At 44.9% G+C, this 15981-nt stretch overlaps 1 long non-coding RNA gene across 1 annotated transcript; it reads right to left on the minus strand.

Moving 5' to 3' along the window:
- Nucleotides 1-1177: 1177 nt before the first annotated feature.
- Nucleotides 1178-15897, minus strand: LOC138792306 (uncharacterized). The gene is made up of 4 exons (XR_011363117.1): nt 15604-15897; nt 12514-12597; nt 5262-5348; nt 1178-1887 (listed from the first exon to the last, which is right to left on the minus strand). It is a non-coding gene; the product is annotated as an uncharacterized lncRNA (long non-coding RNA).
- Nucleotides 15898-15981: the final 84 nt, after the last annotated feature.

Genomic DNA, 15981 nt, shown 5'->3' on the forward strand with positions numbered 1-15981 from the left:
TCTGTCAGTAAGTGGCTTAACGGGCCGTCACTAGAGATGAGCGAACTTGACGGATTTCTGGTTCGTATGAACCAGAAATCTCAGCGTTTTATTCCCGCTGTCTGCTCGCTCCGTGCAGCAGGTGGGTACAGCGTAAAGAACGCCTGGAAAACTGGGATACAGCCATTGGTATTGGCTGTATCCCAGTTTTCTAGGCGTTCATTACGCTGTATCCACCCGCTGCACGGAGCGAGCAGACAGCACGATTCACACGCCGAGATTTCTGGTTCATACGGACCAGAAATCCATCAAGTTCGCTCATCTCTAGCCGTCACTGCTGAGATGAGTCCGTTCCGGAAGTAGTGGTCAGATCAACAGGGGACCATAAAGCATTACAGGAGCAAAATAGGGCAGCATGTAAAGCGTATGAGTATGGGTTGTATATCGCTGCCAAAATGTCCAGATTACCCCTTTAAACATGGCTAGGGGAACCATCCAAACTGTTTTACCCATCTGTTTCTGGTTTGGAGGCCTCGCTCTAGTCAGTACAGCTGGCTACTGGTGAGACGTCTTTGGTGCAGTGCTTGTACGATACTGGTTCTCTCTGAGAACCAGCTGGTGTAAGAAGTCTTGCTATGTATAGAAGGAACCCGGCACTCACCAGATGAATGTGCTTGTTTGAAGCAAGCTGATGAAGGCCATGCCTGGCCAAAACGCTTCCTTGATGTAACGTGATGCATATTGCACTGAATAAACAAGCACATATACATCTAGTGAGTGCAAGGGTTCTTCTATACATACTACTGGATCTCTCCACCTTGTGCACCACTGACCAAGGAAGTGCTGTCTTCCTACTCTTTGCATGTAATGGGTCAGTAACTTATAGGGCTACCTATAGGTGACAGCTCTTGTCTAGAGTTGATCGAACAGCGGAAAATCTTAGGTTCTATAGAACTCAAACCTTGTCAAACCTTCCGCATTTGATTCCCGATGCCTTCCCGGTCTGTGGGGAAGGAGGAGACCGCCCGGGTACCGCCTGGAATTCCGGCATTCAACCTAGGTAATAGAGTGTATCCCGGAATTCCAGGCGGTAACTGAGCTGTCTCCTCCTTCCACACGGACCGGGAAGGCATCGGGAATCAAGAGCAGAAGGTTCGACAAGGTTCAAGTTCTATAGAACCTAAGATTTTCCGCTGTTCGATCATCTCTACTCGTCTCCAGTTCACGCGTAGTTTGAAATTAAGCTCCATTCACTGCAATGGAATGGAGTGGCAAAGCCTGCACCGAAACTAGAGACATGTTATCTTTGAAAGAAAGGGGCCATGTTTTTCTAACACTAAATAAGCCCTTTAAGCAAAATTCACATAACTCCATACTGTGCAACAGACCCCACCATTCATTCTATATGTATTAAGCAAAAGATGCCCAAGGGTGTTGCTGTCTCTTTTTTTTTTATACCAGAGCAAAAATGGAATCGTAGACTTAAGATAGTATTGGAGCAGTGCAGTCACCTCACGACTATAACAGAAAACCTCATTGTTGTTTCCTTCCAGCTAGTTTTGCTTACGATACAAATATATCTTCGTCCCACTAACAATCAGACCATCAGTGGGATGGCAGCCAATTTACAGCGAGCTCTGAATGTGCTGAGCAGGGCTGTGACTCCATTAGATCACTATTCCCCGACAGAAGTGACGGCTCTCTGCTGGACAATTGGGACAATGTGCAGAGTTATAAATGAATTGTGTTATTCTTTCCAGACAATTGTTGCCAAAGAAATGAATGAGTATTATAGAGTCCGATAGCCGGTCATCACATCTGCATCATCGACACATTACAGCGCTCTTCCAAGTCGTTCTGTTTATCCAGTTTTTATTGCACATTTTCTTCACAGTCCTGGCCGAGCGTCTGGAAGGCGTTCGAGAAATGAAAGCACGTTAACAGATTTAACGTCAAAGCACCAGGAAGACGCCACTTCTCTCTACCTGGAATCCAGCTGTGATGTCTGTAACTATTATATGGTGCAATAATCTCCTCTTATATTTACACTACATAATGCTGACATACTCCAGGGTTAGCAATTCTTGGGGGGGGGGGGGCTGAACTTAAGCAATAAACAGTCTGTGTCCAGGAAACTAGCAGCAGACAGGAGACACATTCAGAAACTCTACTAAAATAAATGGGTATTCCGGAGAAATAAAATACCTTTTTTTCTTAATGTTTTCATTGACTGGCAGCAGTAAAGGACTGACAGGGCCTCTCTGCTGTCACTAGTTGTTGTGTCAGGAACTACAGGGCTGCAGAAGCTTTGGTCTCAGCACAGGTATATATTGCTAGTGCTGCTGAATGCAAATATTGCCCCCCCCCCCCCCCCCCCCCCAATTCTATTCAAATACATATAAGTATCAGAATATATATAACAATTGGGCTGTCTGTGTGAACAGGGCTGCAGCGGCGGGATAGTAAAAAAAGAGGGGAATCGACAGCTATACCTGCCCACTCTGCTTCACCATGCCACTATGGGCAAAGTATGGACAACCTAATATTGTCTCTTGCCGTGGGGGGATGAGCCCTTTGCTAGTAGCTTTGCTGCATTGCTATATGAGGATTAATAACCATAACAAGCAGAATTATTGGTGAGCAGGCCTCTTCCTCCAAACCCATGACTTGCCCTGGTCCATGAAAGTGGTAAGTGCCGTCCTGGACCCCTTACATGCCAAAAGGGATTCCACTGGGTTCTACTGTGTTTTCATTGTGAGTGTCCGGCTGTATACTGTGCTACTTTTATGGAACCTTTGAGTCAGATGTGGAAAAAAACCTAAGGTTGTATAAGGTCTCGGGGACAGCAGGTAATGGTTTTGGTTAGGAGTAGAGATGAGCGAACCGCATTCGGGTTCGAGTCGATCTGAACCCGAACGTTCAGTATTTGATTAGCGGTGGCTGCTGAACTTGGATAAAGCTGTAAGGTTGTCTGGAAAACATGGATACAGCCAATGACTATATCCATGATTTCCACATAGCCTTAGGGCTTTATCCAACTTCAGCAGCCACCGCTAATCACATGCCGAAAGTTTGGGTTTGGAGTCTTCCTTAAAGGGGGTTATCCAGGTTAGAAAAACATGGCCGCTTTGTTCCAGAAACAGCACTACTCTTGTCCTCAGTTTGGGTGCGGGCTTTGCAGCTCAGTTCCACTGAGTTGAATAGAGTTGAAATGTAATACCTAGTACAACCTGGAGACAGCGGTGGCGCTTTGTGTGCAAGAAAGTAGCAGTTTTTTATTCTAAAAAACTTCCAAAGGACTTGCCTGGGGAGTACAAAAGGCATTACCTTCCTTGTTTCCCGGACCAAACCCAACCCACATGTGGTGGCCAATAATAGCTGCATAATTTTGCCGCAACATTGTGCAACCATTGGCCACTGCGTGCTAAAATGGATATGCCTTCATCAGATCATCGCGATAGATTGCTCTCCTCTCCTTCGTCTTGGAAAGTCTAGATACAAGCGAGACAGAAGTGGAGCACCGGGGTGCAATACCTTTTCTGCTCCAAAATGAGTAATATCAACTGAGAATAAGGTTCCAGCAAATGGAGACAAGTGACATGGGAACTCTTTGAGCGGAGAATGGCGCGCGCCCTCCCATTCACTCATTGCAGCACACTGAGGGCTCTATTCCACGGGCCAATTATCGTTCGCATAATCGTTAACAATAAACTATTTAAAGCCACCGCTATTGCGAACAGCCTGAAATCGTTCACCCATTTACACGGAACGATATAGCTACTTCAAGAACAATCGTTCTTGTGGTCGTCTTGTCATCGATATTGCGTTCGTTGCTACTGCGAACGACCAAACAATGTCTTATTCAATGCGAACAATTTGCGAACGAGCAACGATGGAAATAGGTTCAGGTCTTATTAAGTGATCAACGATTTCTCGTTCGTCGTTTAAATGTTAACTGCTATTCAACCGAACGATTATCGTTTAGATCTAAACGATGTAACGATAATTCGAACGATAATCGTCCCGTGGGCCTTGAGCACGGCAGGATTCTGCAGTTTTTGCTCAGTGTGAACTGGGCCTAAGGGTGCCCTTGCACATCCTTTTTGTGTGGCGTTTTTCAGGCCAAAAACAAAAACGCCATTGCAGCACATGGTGTTTTTTTTACCATGCATTTGTGTTTTTTCTAGCATTTTTCACTTTATGTGTGAATGATCCTTTTTTAAGGTTGAGGCATTTTTGTGTGCAGAACTTTTTTTTCCCACCATCCTGCATCCTGATCTAGCCGCTGGACCACAAAAGGTGACAAAAACGCCAGAAACAAATACTGCCATACACACAGCAATGGCGTTTTTGAGACAACCAGAAAATCCCATTAAAGTCTATGGTAGAAAAAACACCACCCCCATAGCATGCTGCATTTTGACAAAACTGTCAAAGAGCCCCAAAAACACCAGAGAGAAGAGAAAAACACTGCGTGTGTAAGGCAGATCATAAACTTCCATTGACTTCCAGCTAACACTTGGCCGCTGGCATTTTTGAAAGAAAAAGGAAATAGTTTAAAGGGGTATTCCACTCAAACATAACTTTTGATATGTTGTTGTCCATTGTGAGACTAACAACTCCTTCCATACTTATTATCTAATCAGTCTCCTTCCCCCAGTTCTCAGCTGCTGCTTTCTGCTAAAGACACAAAAATCTGTTTGTAAGCTTTTCTCTCTGTCTCCCCCTCCTCCCTTCTGAGACAGCTGATATATACAAGTCCCTGGCGGGCTTTATCGGCAACATTGTAGCTTCTTTGTAATGCTGGGAGAGTTAGTCACCGTGCGTTCATCAGCAACTTGACCTCATTAAAACCCTCCCAGCATTACAAAGAAGCTACAATGTTGCAAATAAAGCCTGTCAGGGACTTGATTACATCAGCCATCTCAGAAGGGAGGGGGGAGGAGGAGGAAAAGACAGAAAATCTCACACACACATTTTTGTTTCTTCAGCAAAAAGCAGCAGCTCAGAACTGGGGGAAGGAGACTGAATAGATAATAACAAGTATGACAGGAATTGTTAGTCTCACTATGGGCAGCAACATATCAAAAGTTATGTTTGAGAGGCTGGTATTACACCATCCGACGATCGCTGTAAGCGAGTGCCGATCATACATAGCCTATTACACGGCTCAATAGTCATACAAGTTTTGTAATAGTAAGGGGGTTGGATAGCTTAGTAAAGTAAAATAGTAATAAAGTACTGACAAATTAATATTGTTTAACTTGAAGAATACCTCTTACCTTTGCTATCTGAATACTCTTTCAGCACTGGATATTTCGGAATTGAAATTCAGATTCAATGTATGTGAATGCTGCTTGTGTGCACTGCTGTATAAAAATAAAACAAATGAGCAAAAAAAACTGCAGCCATGTACAATGCATTTTGTATATTAATCTTTAAGGACTGTAGCACTGCCATAGTGCACACCACACCCATATCTTCTCCTTTCATGTCTGAGAGCTGGGAGATATGTATAGAATGTAGATATTAACGTGTGTACGTCAGGGTGTATTCACATGTAACACACCCCTCCAGGTGTTACAACTAAATCACACTAATTAACAATGACGGCATCAGCGCAATGTCTTTGGCATTGCACTGTTCCGTGCATGTCTTGTAAATTTGTAAATTTGATGTAAATTTTTACATTTTTAAAAGATGTTTGATGTCTACAGAGCCCGGACCACATGACTGCAGGTTCTATTTAGTCCTGAGTCTGGGAAAATGCACAGACCATAGCATCCGTGGACCGTGGTTGTGTCCACTGGCAAATAGAGTTTAACAAATGCTATACTGTTCACAACTGTGGAGCAAAAATGATGTGAGAAAGGGCACTTGGTCATTTTTAACAGATTCTTAAAGGGGTACTCCGGCGAATATTTTTATTTTCAAATCAACATCAAAAAGTTATATAAATTTGTAATTTACATCTATTTAAAAATCCCAAGTCTTCCAGTACTTATCAGCTGCTGTGTGTCCTGCAGGAAGTGGTGTATTCTTTCCAGTCTGACACAGTGCTCTATGCTGTCACCTTTGTCCATGTCAGGAACTGTGCAGAGCAGGAGAGGTTTTCTATGGGGATTTGCTGCTGCTCTGGACAGTTCCTGACATGGACAGAGGTGGCAGCAGAGAGCACTGTGTCAGACTGGAAAAAAATACACCACTTCCTGCAGGACATACAGCAGCTGATGAGTACTGGAAGACTGGAGATTTTTAAACAGAAGTAAATTACAAATATGTATAATTTTCTAAAATTGCACTGTAGATGAGAAATCCTTAGAATCCATGTTTGCTAATATACTTGTTTATATTAGTCACACTTATGGTAATATAACAGTATTATTTATCGATTGAGCACTATATGGTTGTGTTAGTCGGACACCTGATCTATATTTGTACAGTCATATTTATACACACAAAAATTACATTTTGTCAGTCTAGGTCAGTAATATTTGGACACTGTACACTACTTTAGGGTTCTATGTCAGCATGGACACTGGCACAGTACTATGGTAATAATCAGGAAGAGTTCCACAGATCCAGCTAAATATTTTATTAAAAGGAAACAAAAACAGAATTTCTGGCCTGAAATAGGAACCTCGGCATCCTGATTAAAAATAAATTATCCACCGAGATTGTTCTGTTCTGACAAGAAACAGTGACGTTCTCCTGGCTGAAACACTACAACCAGTTTTCTAGGAATTTGCTATTTTTATGACTTCTGCGCTGAGCGTTCCGGTTTGCGACTCACAGCGGTAAAAAAAAAAAAAGATTTTAAACACAACTGTAAACTTTCCGTTAGACAGACTGACATTAGGCAAAAGTATCTGCTGCCTCCTAGTGGGGAAATTGCGAATAACCACAGTGCATAATGTAACTCCACAATAATTCACAGCATAAAGAACCAGACTGGTGAGAGAAGATAAACTTATTAAAATAAAATAATATTTTGGGGTTTTGTCATACATGGTAGATTGGAAAGAGTCATTGCAAAGTACAATTGCTCCTGAAAAAAATAAAAAAAACAACCATTACATGGCACTGTAGACCGAAAAAAAAGTTATGGCTCATAGAAGACGAGGGGGGGACGAAAGCGCAAAAATGAAAATTGGCTCCTTAACTTCTTCAGGACCGAGCCAACTTTCATTTTCGTGCTTTTATTTTTTCCTGTCCATGTTTATAAGGCCATAGAGTTTGCATTATTTAACCTACAGACCCACATGAGCCATTATTTTTCGCCACACCAATTGTACTTTGCAATGACAGACTTAATTTTTCCATAAAATACGCTGCAAAACAAGAAAAAAAAATTTTGCGCAGTGAAGTTGAAAATAAAACACAATTTTCTTAATGTATTTGGGATGGCATTCGTGTTAACACCTTTCTCCCTATGGTAAAACTGATATGTTATCTATGTCCCTCAATTTGGTACGATTACAATGATATGTAACTTGTATAAGTATTTTTTTATTTGAGAGCTTTTAAGAAATTAAAACCTTTTTTTAAAAAAAACTAAATGTTCATTAAAATGGCTCTATTACCATCCTTTTATTCTTTGGTCTATGGGGCTGTGTGAGGTGTCATTTTTTGCGCCATGACGTGTACTTTCTATCAGTAGCTTGGTTGCATATATGATAGTTTTTTGATGACTTTTTTCTGGATTTGCTGCAACCCAAAAAAAAAAGCAAAAGCAGTACTGTATGGGTGTATATTGTACTGTATGGTTCTGTATGGGTGTATAGTGTACTGTATGGTTTCTGTATGGGTGTATATTGTACTGTATGGTTCTGTATGGGTGTATATTGTACTGTATGGTTCTGTATGGGTGTATAGTGTACTGTATGGTTCTGTATGGGAGTATATTGTACTGTATGGTTCTGTATGGGTGTATAGTGTACTGTATGGTTCTGTATGGGTGTATATTGTACTGTATGGTTCTGTATGGGTGTATATTGTTCTGTATGGGTGTATATTGTACTGTATGGGTGTATAGTGTACTGTATGGCTCTGTATGGGTGTATATTGTTCTGTATGGTTCTGTATGGGTGTATATTGTTCTGTATGGGTGTATATTGTACTGTATGGTTCTGTATGGGTGTATATTGTTCTGTATGGGTGTATATTGTACTGTATGGGTGTATATTGTTCTGTATGGCTCTGTAGGGGTGTATATTGTACTGTATGGTTCTGTATGGGTGTATATGGTACTGTATGGTTCTGTATGGGTGTGCATCGTTCTGTATGGATGCATATTGTTCTGTATGAGTGTGTATCCTTCTATCTGGAGCAGTTTTGCAGCATCTGTGGTTTTTTTTTTCATTCTTCTCCTTCAATGCTTAGTAGAAAAAAACCCCCACACAAATAGGAACCAAGCCTAACGTGTAAAGATTATATATATATATATACACACACACACTCACCGGCCACTTTATTAGGTACACCTGTCCAACTGCACGTTACCACTTAATTTCTAATCGGCCAATCACATGGCGGCAACTCCATGGCATTTAGGCATGGTCAAGACAATCTCCTGCAGTTCAAACCGAGCATCAGTATGGGGAAGAAAGGTGATTTGAGTGCCTTTGAACATGGAATGGTTGTTGGTGCCAGAAGGGCTGGTCTGAGTATTTCAGAAACTGCTGATCTACTGGGATTTTCACGCACAACCATCTCTAGGGTTTACAGAGAATGGTCCGAAAAAGAAAGAACATCCAGTGAGCGGCAGTTCTGTGGGCGGAAATGCCTTGTTGATGCCAGAGGTCAGAGGAGAATGGGCAGACTGGTTCGAGCTGATAGAAAGGCAACAGTGACTCAAATAGCCAACCGTTACAACCAAGGTAGGCAGAAGAGCATCTCTGAACGCACAGTACCTCCAACTTTGAGGCAGATGGGCTACAGCAGCAGAAGACCACACCGGGTGCCACTCCTTTCAGCTAAGAACAGGAAACTGAGGCTACAATTTGCACAAGCTCATCGAAATTGGACAGTAGAAGATTGGAAAAACGTTGCCTGGTCTGATGAGTCTCGATTTCTGCTGCAACATTCGGATGGTAGGGTCAGAATTTGGCGTCAACAACATGAAAGCATGGATCCATCCTGCCTTGTATCAACGGTTCAGGCTGCTGGTGGTGGTGTCATGGTGTGGGGAATATTTTCTTGGCACTCTTTGGGCCCCTTGGTACCAATTGAGCATCGTTGCAACGCCACAGCCTACCTGAGTATTGTTGCTGACCATGTCCATCCCTTTATGACCACAATGTACCCAACATCTGATGGCTACTTTCAGCAGGATAATGCGCCATGTCATAAAGCTAGAATCATCTCAGACTGGTTTCTTGAACATGACAATGAGGTCACTTCACTCCAATGGCCTCCACAGTCACCAGATCTCAATCCAATAGAGCATCTTTGGGATGTGGTGGAACGGGAGATTCTCATCATGGATGTGCAGCCGACTAATCTGCGGCAACTGTGTGATGCCATCATGTCAATATGGACCAAAATCTCTGAGGAAGCTTCCAGCACCTTGTTGTATCTATGCCACCAAGAACTGAGGCAGCTCTGAAGGCAAAAGGGGGTTCAACCCGTTACTAGCATGGTGTACCTAATAAAGTGGCCGGTGAGTGTAGTTCAAAATATCTTGGCCAGTAAACCTTATTTGCGTATATAAAGGGGTATACAGCAGAAAAAGTGACCGCCTGCTAAGCCAATTGCTTACTGAGATCGGACAGCGATGTGGCCAGTGATTGGTTGAGCAGGCTGTCACTCCAGAGACGACTTTGTCTCAAAAGTGGAGGCGCTACAGTTAACAGGGCATACCAGCTACATCTATAGGTTTATTGGCCAGTAAGCGTTCTTACGTGTGTCACTTTGGGGTATAATGTAAAAAAAAACAAAAAACACACAGATTCAAAATAGTGTGCACCTACATATTGTGAATGGTTGTATTGGATGTGATGCCCATTTTTGGTTTCTCTGTATCCAGCCGTCTGTCCCTTACATGAGATATAATGTAGTTTTGTAGATACTTCACTCAAAAGCCAGCAGAACACAGCCACAAAAGAAAAAAAAAGCCACATACAGTGATAAGGAGCAGGGCCGCTTTAACCAGAGGGCACATGGTGCACGTGCACCGGGCCCACTGGTTAAAGGGGCCCCCCCCGAGCAGGCCGGCCGTTGCTATGTGCGACCAGTGCGGTCGCACAGGGCTCCGGCCACCAGCCTGTCAGGGGGGGGAGCGCCATGGATGGGTAATCTACTTACCCCTCCATGGCGCCCCCTGCAGGGCCCCCCCGTCCGCCGCTGCCCCCGCCCCGCGGCGCTTCAGCACTCCAGCAGCAGCGATACTGACAGAGAGAGAGCCATCGGCTCCCTCCCTGTCAGTCACTCTTGTGGCCGCACTTCCTGCGGTCACAAGAGGCCGCACTCTCCCTCTAGCGCCCGACGTCACTAGAGCGCCGGCGCGAGGGTAAGGGGAGTGCAGCCTCTTGTGACCGCAGGAAGTGCGGCCACAAGAGGGAAGAGAAGAGGAAAGCGTGGACCTAGGTGAGTAAAAGTGTTTGTTTTTTATCAATATTATATGGGAGGGGGAGCGCATATGCTATTGGGGAGCACAGGGGGCTATATACTATGGGGGGGCGGCTATATACTATGGGGGAGCACAGGGGAGCTATATACTATGGGAGGGGCGGCTATATACTATGGGGGAGCACAGGGGAGCTATATACTATGGGGGAGCACAGGGGAGCTATATACTATGGGGGGGGCACAGGGGAGCTATATACTATGGGGGGGCGGCTATATACTATTGGGGAGCACAGGGAAGCTATATACTATGGGGGGTTATATACTATTGGTGAGCACAGGGGAGCTATGTACTATGGGGGAGGCGGCTATATACTATGGGGGAGCACAGGGGAGCTATGTACTATGGGGGGGCGGCTATATACTATGGGGGAGCACAGGGGAGCTAAATACTATGGGGGAGAACAGGGGAGCTATATACTATGGGGGGTTATATACTATTGGGGAGCACAGGGGAGCTATGTACTATGGGGGGCGGCTATATACTATGGGGGAGCTATATTCTATGGGGGAGCTATATACTATGGGGGAGCACAGGGGAGCTATATACTATGGGGGAGCTATATACTATGGGGGAGCACAGGGGGGCTTTATACTAAGGGGGAGCACAGGGGAGCTATATACTATGGGGGAGCACAGGGGGGGCTATATACTATAGGGGAGCACAGGGGAGCTATATACTATTGGGGAGCACAGGGGAGCTATATACTATTGGGGAGCACAGGGGAGCTATATACTATTGGGGAGCACAGGGGAGCTATATACTATTGGGGAGCACAGGGGAGCTATATACTATGGGGGAGCACAGGGGAGCTATATACTATTGGGGAGCACAGGGGTCTATATACTATTGGGGAGCACAGGGGTCTATATACTATGGGGAGAGCACAGCGGGGCTATATATTGGGGAGAGCACAGGGGGGCTATATACTATTGGGGAGAGCACAGGGGGGCTATATACTATTGGGGAGAGCACAGGGGGGCTATATACTATTGGGGAGAGCACAGGGGGGCTATATACTATTGAGGGGAGAGCACAGGGGGGCTATATACTATTGTGGGAGAGCACAGGGGGGCTATATACTATTGGAGAGCACAGGGGGGCTATATACTATTGGGGAGAGCACATGGGGGGCTATATACTATTGGGGGAGAGCACAGGGGGGCTATATACTAATGGGGGAACGCACAGGAGGGCTGTATATAACTGGAGGAGCACATGAGGGTCTATATACTACAGGGACACCTTAAAACTATGGAGGCACAGAGGGGTGTAACTATGTAGGGGTACAGAGGGGTGTAACTACTGTATAGGCGTACAAGGGATCTAACTACTGTATGTGCTGGAGCCTAAAATATTTCTCTGGCAGATTCTGGAGAGAAGATTCACAGCCAGGAGAAGACTTCAAGGTGGCCCAGGCTGGATGGAGAGAAAAAGAAAAGGTGACAGACTCTGATCGGAGAAGACGCCCCTGGTGAGTCACTGGATGTAACTGCACTCTGTTATAGCGTTGTAGTGTTAGGGGTCATGATGTGGCGGTATTATGTAATGGTATCATTGGTGATATCTTTCTGTTTTGTTTAGTGCAGTTTTTATGTACTGAAAACAGTGTATATGTACTTGTGTTATTCTGCATTCAGTAAGGTGAGAAATCTGTCTGTAGGGGTGTATGTAGTTGTCTATGACCGAGAGATTCAATAACCAGCGAGCCCGCACGACTCTTCTTTCTAGGGATCTTTCTGACAAGTATCCAGCCAGGTTGGAAGCAAACGAAGACTTTTCCTAGAAATTTTTCAAGGGTCCCACGATTCTTCTCCTCAGATGGTCTAGAGGCCAAGTTATCTGTTACTAATAAAAATACTCAACTCTATTTTCTCAGCTGTCCTCCTTCTCAGTCTCTCTCTTACCTCACAGTGACTCAGTTTGCACTGAACTGACGTCTCCAACGGAACAGCGAGCTCCAACTGCCTCCTCTCTGACTTAAAGGGGAACTGTTATTGAAAAAAAAACTTTTGACATGTCAATAGTGTATACAAGCGCTCTAAATAATAATTGCAGCCTATGAAACTTCCTGTATACAGAATTGCCGGGCGTTCCATAGGCTCCCATTATAAATCTGTAGTCTATGCGAAATAGCAGTTATGGCAGAGATGAAGGGGCAGAGCGTGTGCTGCTCAGTGGGTCTGCCCCTTCAGTCTAGTGATCAGCAGGGATGTAAGCACCTGGGCCGCCACCGAGATGTTACTATGACATTTGATTGGCTGCGGCGGAGATGGAAGTATATGAGCAGGTCAAAGAATTATTTAAGGGTCCATTCACAAATACAGGATCTGCAGATTGGATGTCGCTGGTTGAAGCTGCAGATATCAATGTAACTAAATGATGGAACACACAACATCTGCTGCAGACCCTGTACATCTGAATGGATCCTAAAGGTCACCATGTTATAAAGCTGCCTGATATACAGTTTTGTAGTAGGAGATTCTGGGCTTTGGAGTAGAGTGAGAGGTCCTAATTAGAGATGAGCGAATCGGGTTCGGGTTCGAGTTGATCCGAACGTTCGGCATTTGATTAGCGGGGGCTGCTGAACATGGATAAAGCACTAAGGTTGTCTGTAAAACATGGATACAGCCAATGACTATATCCATGATTTCCACATAGCCTTAGGGCTTTATCCAACTTCAGCAGCCACCGCTAATCAAATGCCGAAAGTTCGGGTTCGGATCGACTCGAGCATGCTCCAGGTTCGCTCATTTCTAGTCCTAATCAGTTACTGACAGCTATATATCTATGTAATCTTATATACAGAAAGCTGTCAATCACCAATTAGGACCGCCCACTGGACTTCTAAACCCACAATGTGCAACTGATAAATTACAGGTTATGTCTAATCTTTTCCCACAAATCAGGCTGCTCCCGCTCTATAACGTGACACCTGCAGAATGGGAGGCTAGTAAAATAAAATATAAGACACAAATAAAATCTCAGAAAAGAACAATTTTTTTCTGTAAAACACAAAATTTTTATTAAATATATTTGGTAAATTAATATAAATAACATACATTTTGCCTATACATACTACTGTAGAATACATCATACCATCACTTATAGGCATAATTAACTGCAGCTGAATAGAAAGTTACTTTTTAAATATATATCATGTATAGAGATGAGAGAACCTGGAGCATGCTGGAGTCCATCCGAACCCGAACTTTCGGCATTTGATTAGCGGTGGCTGCTGAAGTTGGATAAAGCCCTAAGGCTATGTGGAAAACATGGATATAGTCATTGGCTGTATCCATGTTTCCAGACAACCTTAGAGCTTTATCCAAGTTCAGCAGCCCCAGCTAATCAAATGCCGAACGTGCGGGTTCGGATCGACTCGAACCCGAACCCGGTTCGCTCATCTGTAATCATGTACCTTTAAACTTTTATGAGAACTCCGGCAGAACAGCGCCCAATAGTTATTTTTTAAACTCCATCCATCTTGGAATTGGCGGCTAAATCCCTTACCAGAGGCCATATTGTCTCCGCTCCCCGCTGCTCCTATCTATAGATTAGGAGACGGCTTTTCCTGCTCCATCCCCATAGCATCTGTCTCCTGTGTGATGTGATACTGTGGCGCAATGCTGGAGATGGGGCAGAAAGTGGCATCTAATACACAGACAGGAACAGCAGGGAGCAGAGACAACCAGGCCCCCCAGGTATACAGTCAATATGACAGGAATAAAGAAACATGACCATTGTGCACAGTGCTGCCTGACAGTCATTCTTCTCAAAACTACAGAAGGACTATACATAGGTCAGACATTCCTATTCAACACCCCCCCCCCCCTCACCTCCAGGCTGGTCACCCTGCCAACATAGTTCCCCTCCCTGGTCCCTGCACAACCCACCCTGGTCACCCTGCCAGCCACCCCCCGTCTGACATCCTGTACCCCTCCTTACCACAGACTGATCTCTGCCCCATCCGCCTTCCTCCCAGGACTGTATCCTCCTCCTGCCACCCCCCCCCCCCAACAGCTTGTATCTTCCTCCTGTCCCTTCCCACCTCCCTACAGCTGATATCTTCCTCCTGCCCCCTCTCACCTACAGCTGGTATCTTCCTCCTGCCCCCTCTCACCTACAGCTGGTATCTTCCTCCTGCCCCCTCTCACCTACAGCTGGTATCTTCCTCCTGCCCCCTCTCACCTACAGCTGGTATCTTCCTCCTGCATAGTGCAGACACTACAGCACATGTGGTGACATCATAGTCACATGATCAGGTCCTTCACAATGTGCAGTAATATTGCTGAATGGTCTCCTGATCACCAGGCTGATCTTCAGGCTACAGTCACATCTGAGATTTCTGTCCCTGTCCCAGGGAAGGCAGAGCATGCTGAGACTAGTAGTCCTCCAGCATACACACACACACACACACACTATGGCCTCCTCCAATTCTTCCTCTCCCCTCTGTATATAATGTGTACACAGATGTCACGTGTTGTATCCAAGTCCTGATCCCTGTATACACCTAGCAGGCTACTCACTGTATATAACCCAGTAAACAGCTATCAGGCTACTCTCTGTATATAACACTGTACGCAGCTATCATGCTACTCTCTGTATATAACAAGGTATACAGCTATCAGTCTACTCTGTATTTAACAGTATATACAGCCATCAGGCTACTCCCGGTATATAACACTGTATACAGCCATCAGGATACTCTCTGTATATAACACTGTATACGGCTATCAGGATACTCTCTGTATATAACACTATAAACACATACCAGGCTACTCCCTGTATATAGGTATCAGGCTACTCCCTGTATATAACACTGTATACACCTATCAGGCTACTTTCTGTATATAACCATGTATACAGCTATCTTGCTACTCTCTGTATATAACACTGTATACACCTGTCAGGCTACTCCCGGTATATAACACTGTATACAGCTACCAGGCTACTCTCTGTATATAACACTGTACACAGTCCCCGGATGTCCTCACCATACAGCAGCCTCCTCTCCTCTCCCCCGTGTGGAGGCTGCAGCTTCCCGTCACTTCTCCTGCTGCTCAGCTCTTCAGTCTCTATATGGACTGTACCACTATGAGGAGCGGGGGGCTGCACTCTGTGGTCGCTCCTGACAGGCTGCACTGACGGGGTCTCAGAAACCGGCAGGAAGGTCCGGAGCAGCGGGGCCGCTGGGGATGAGGGCAGAGCGGCTTATACTCACTATTACCGGGCGCTGAGGAGAGAAGCAGCCAGACATCTCTAGAAACGTCTACAAGCAGCTGGAAAGCTCGAGATTACCCCAACCAATAGCAGCCTCTGGAGTCTTCCCGCCCAGTGACATCACTACACATACAAATCTGATTGGCCACAAC

The sequence above is a fragment of the Dendropsophus ebraccatus genome, chromosome 5, assembly GCF_027789765.1.
Source record: "Dendropsophus ebraccatus isolate aDenEbr1 chromosome 5, aDenEbr1.pat, whole genome shotgun sequence".
Lineage (NCBI taxonomy): Eukaryota > Metazoa > Chordata > Amphibia > Anura > Hylidae > Dendropsophus > Dendropsophus ebraccatus.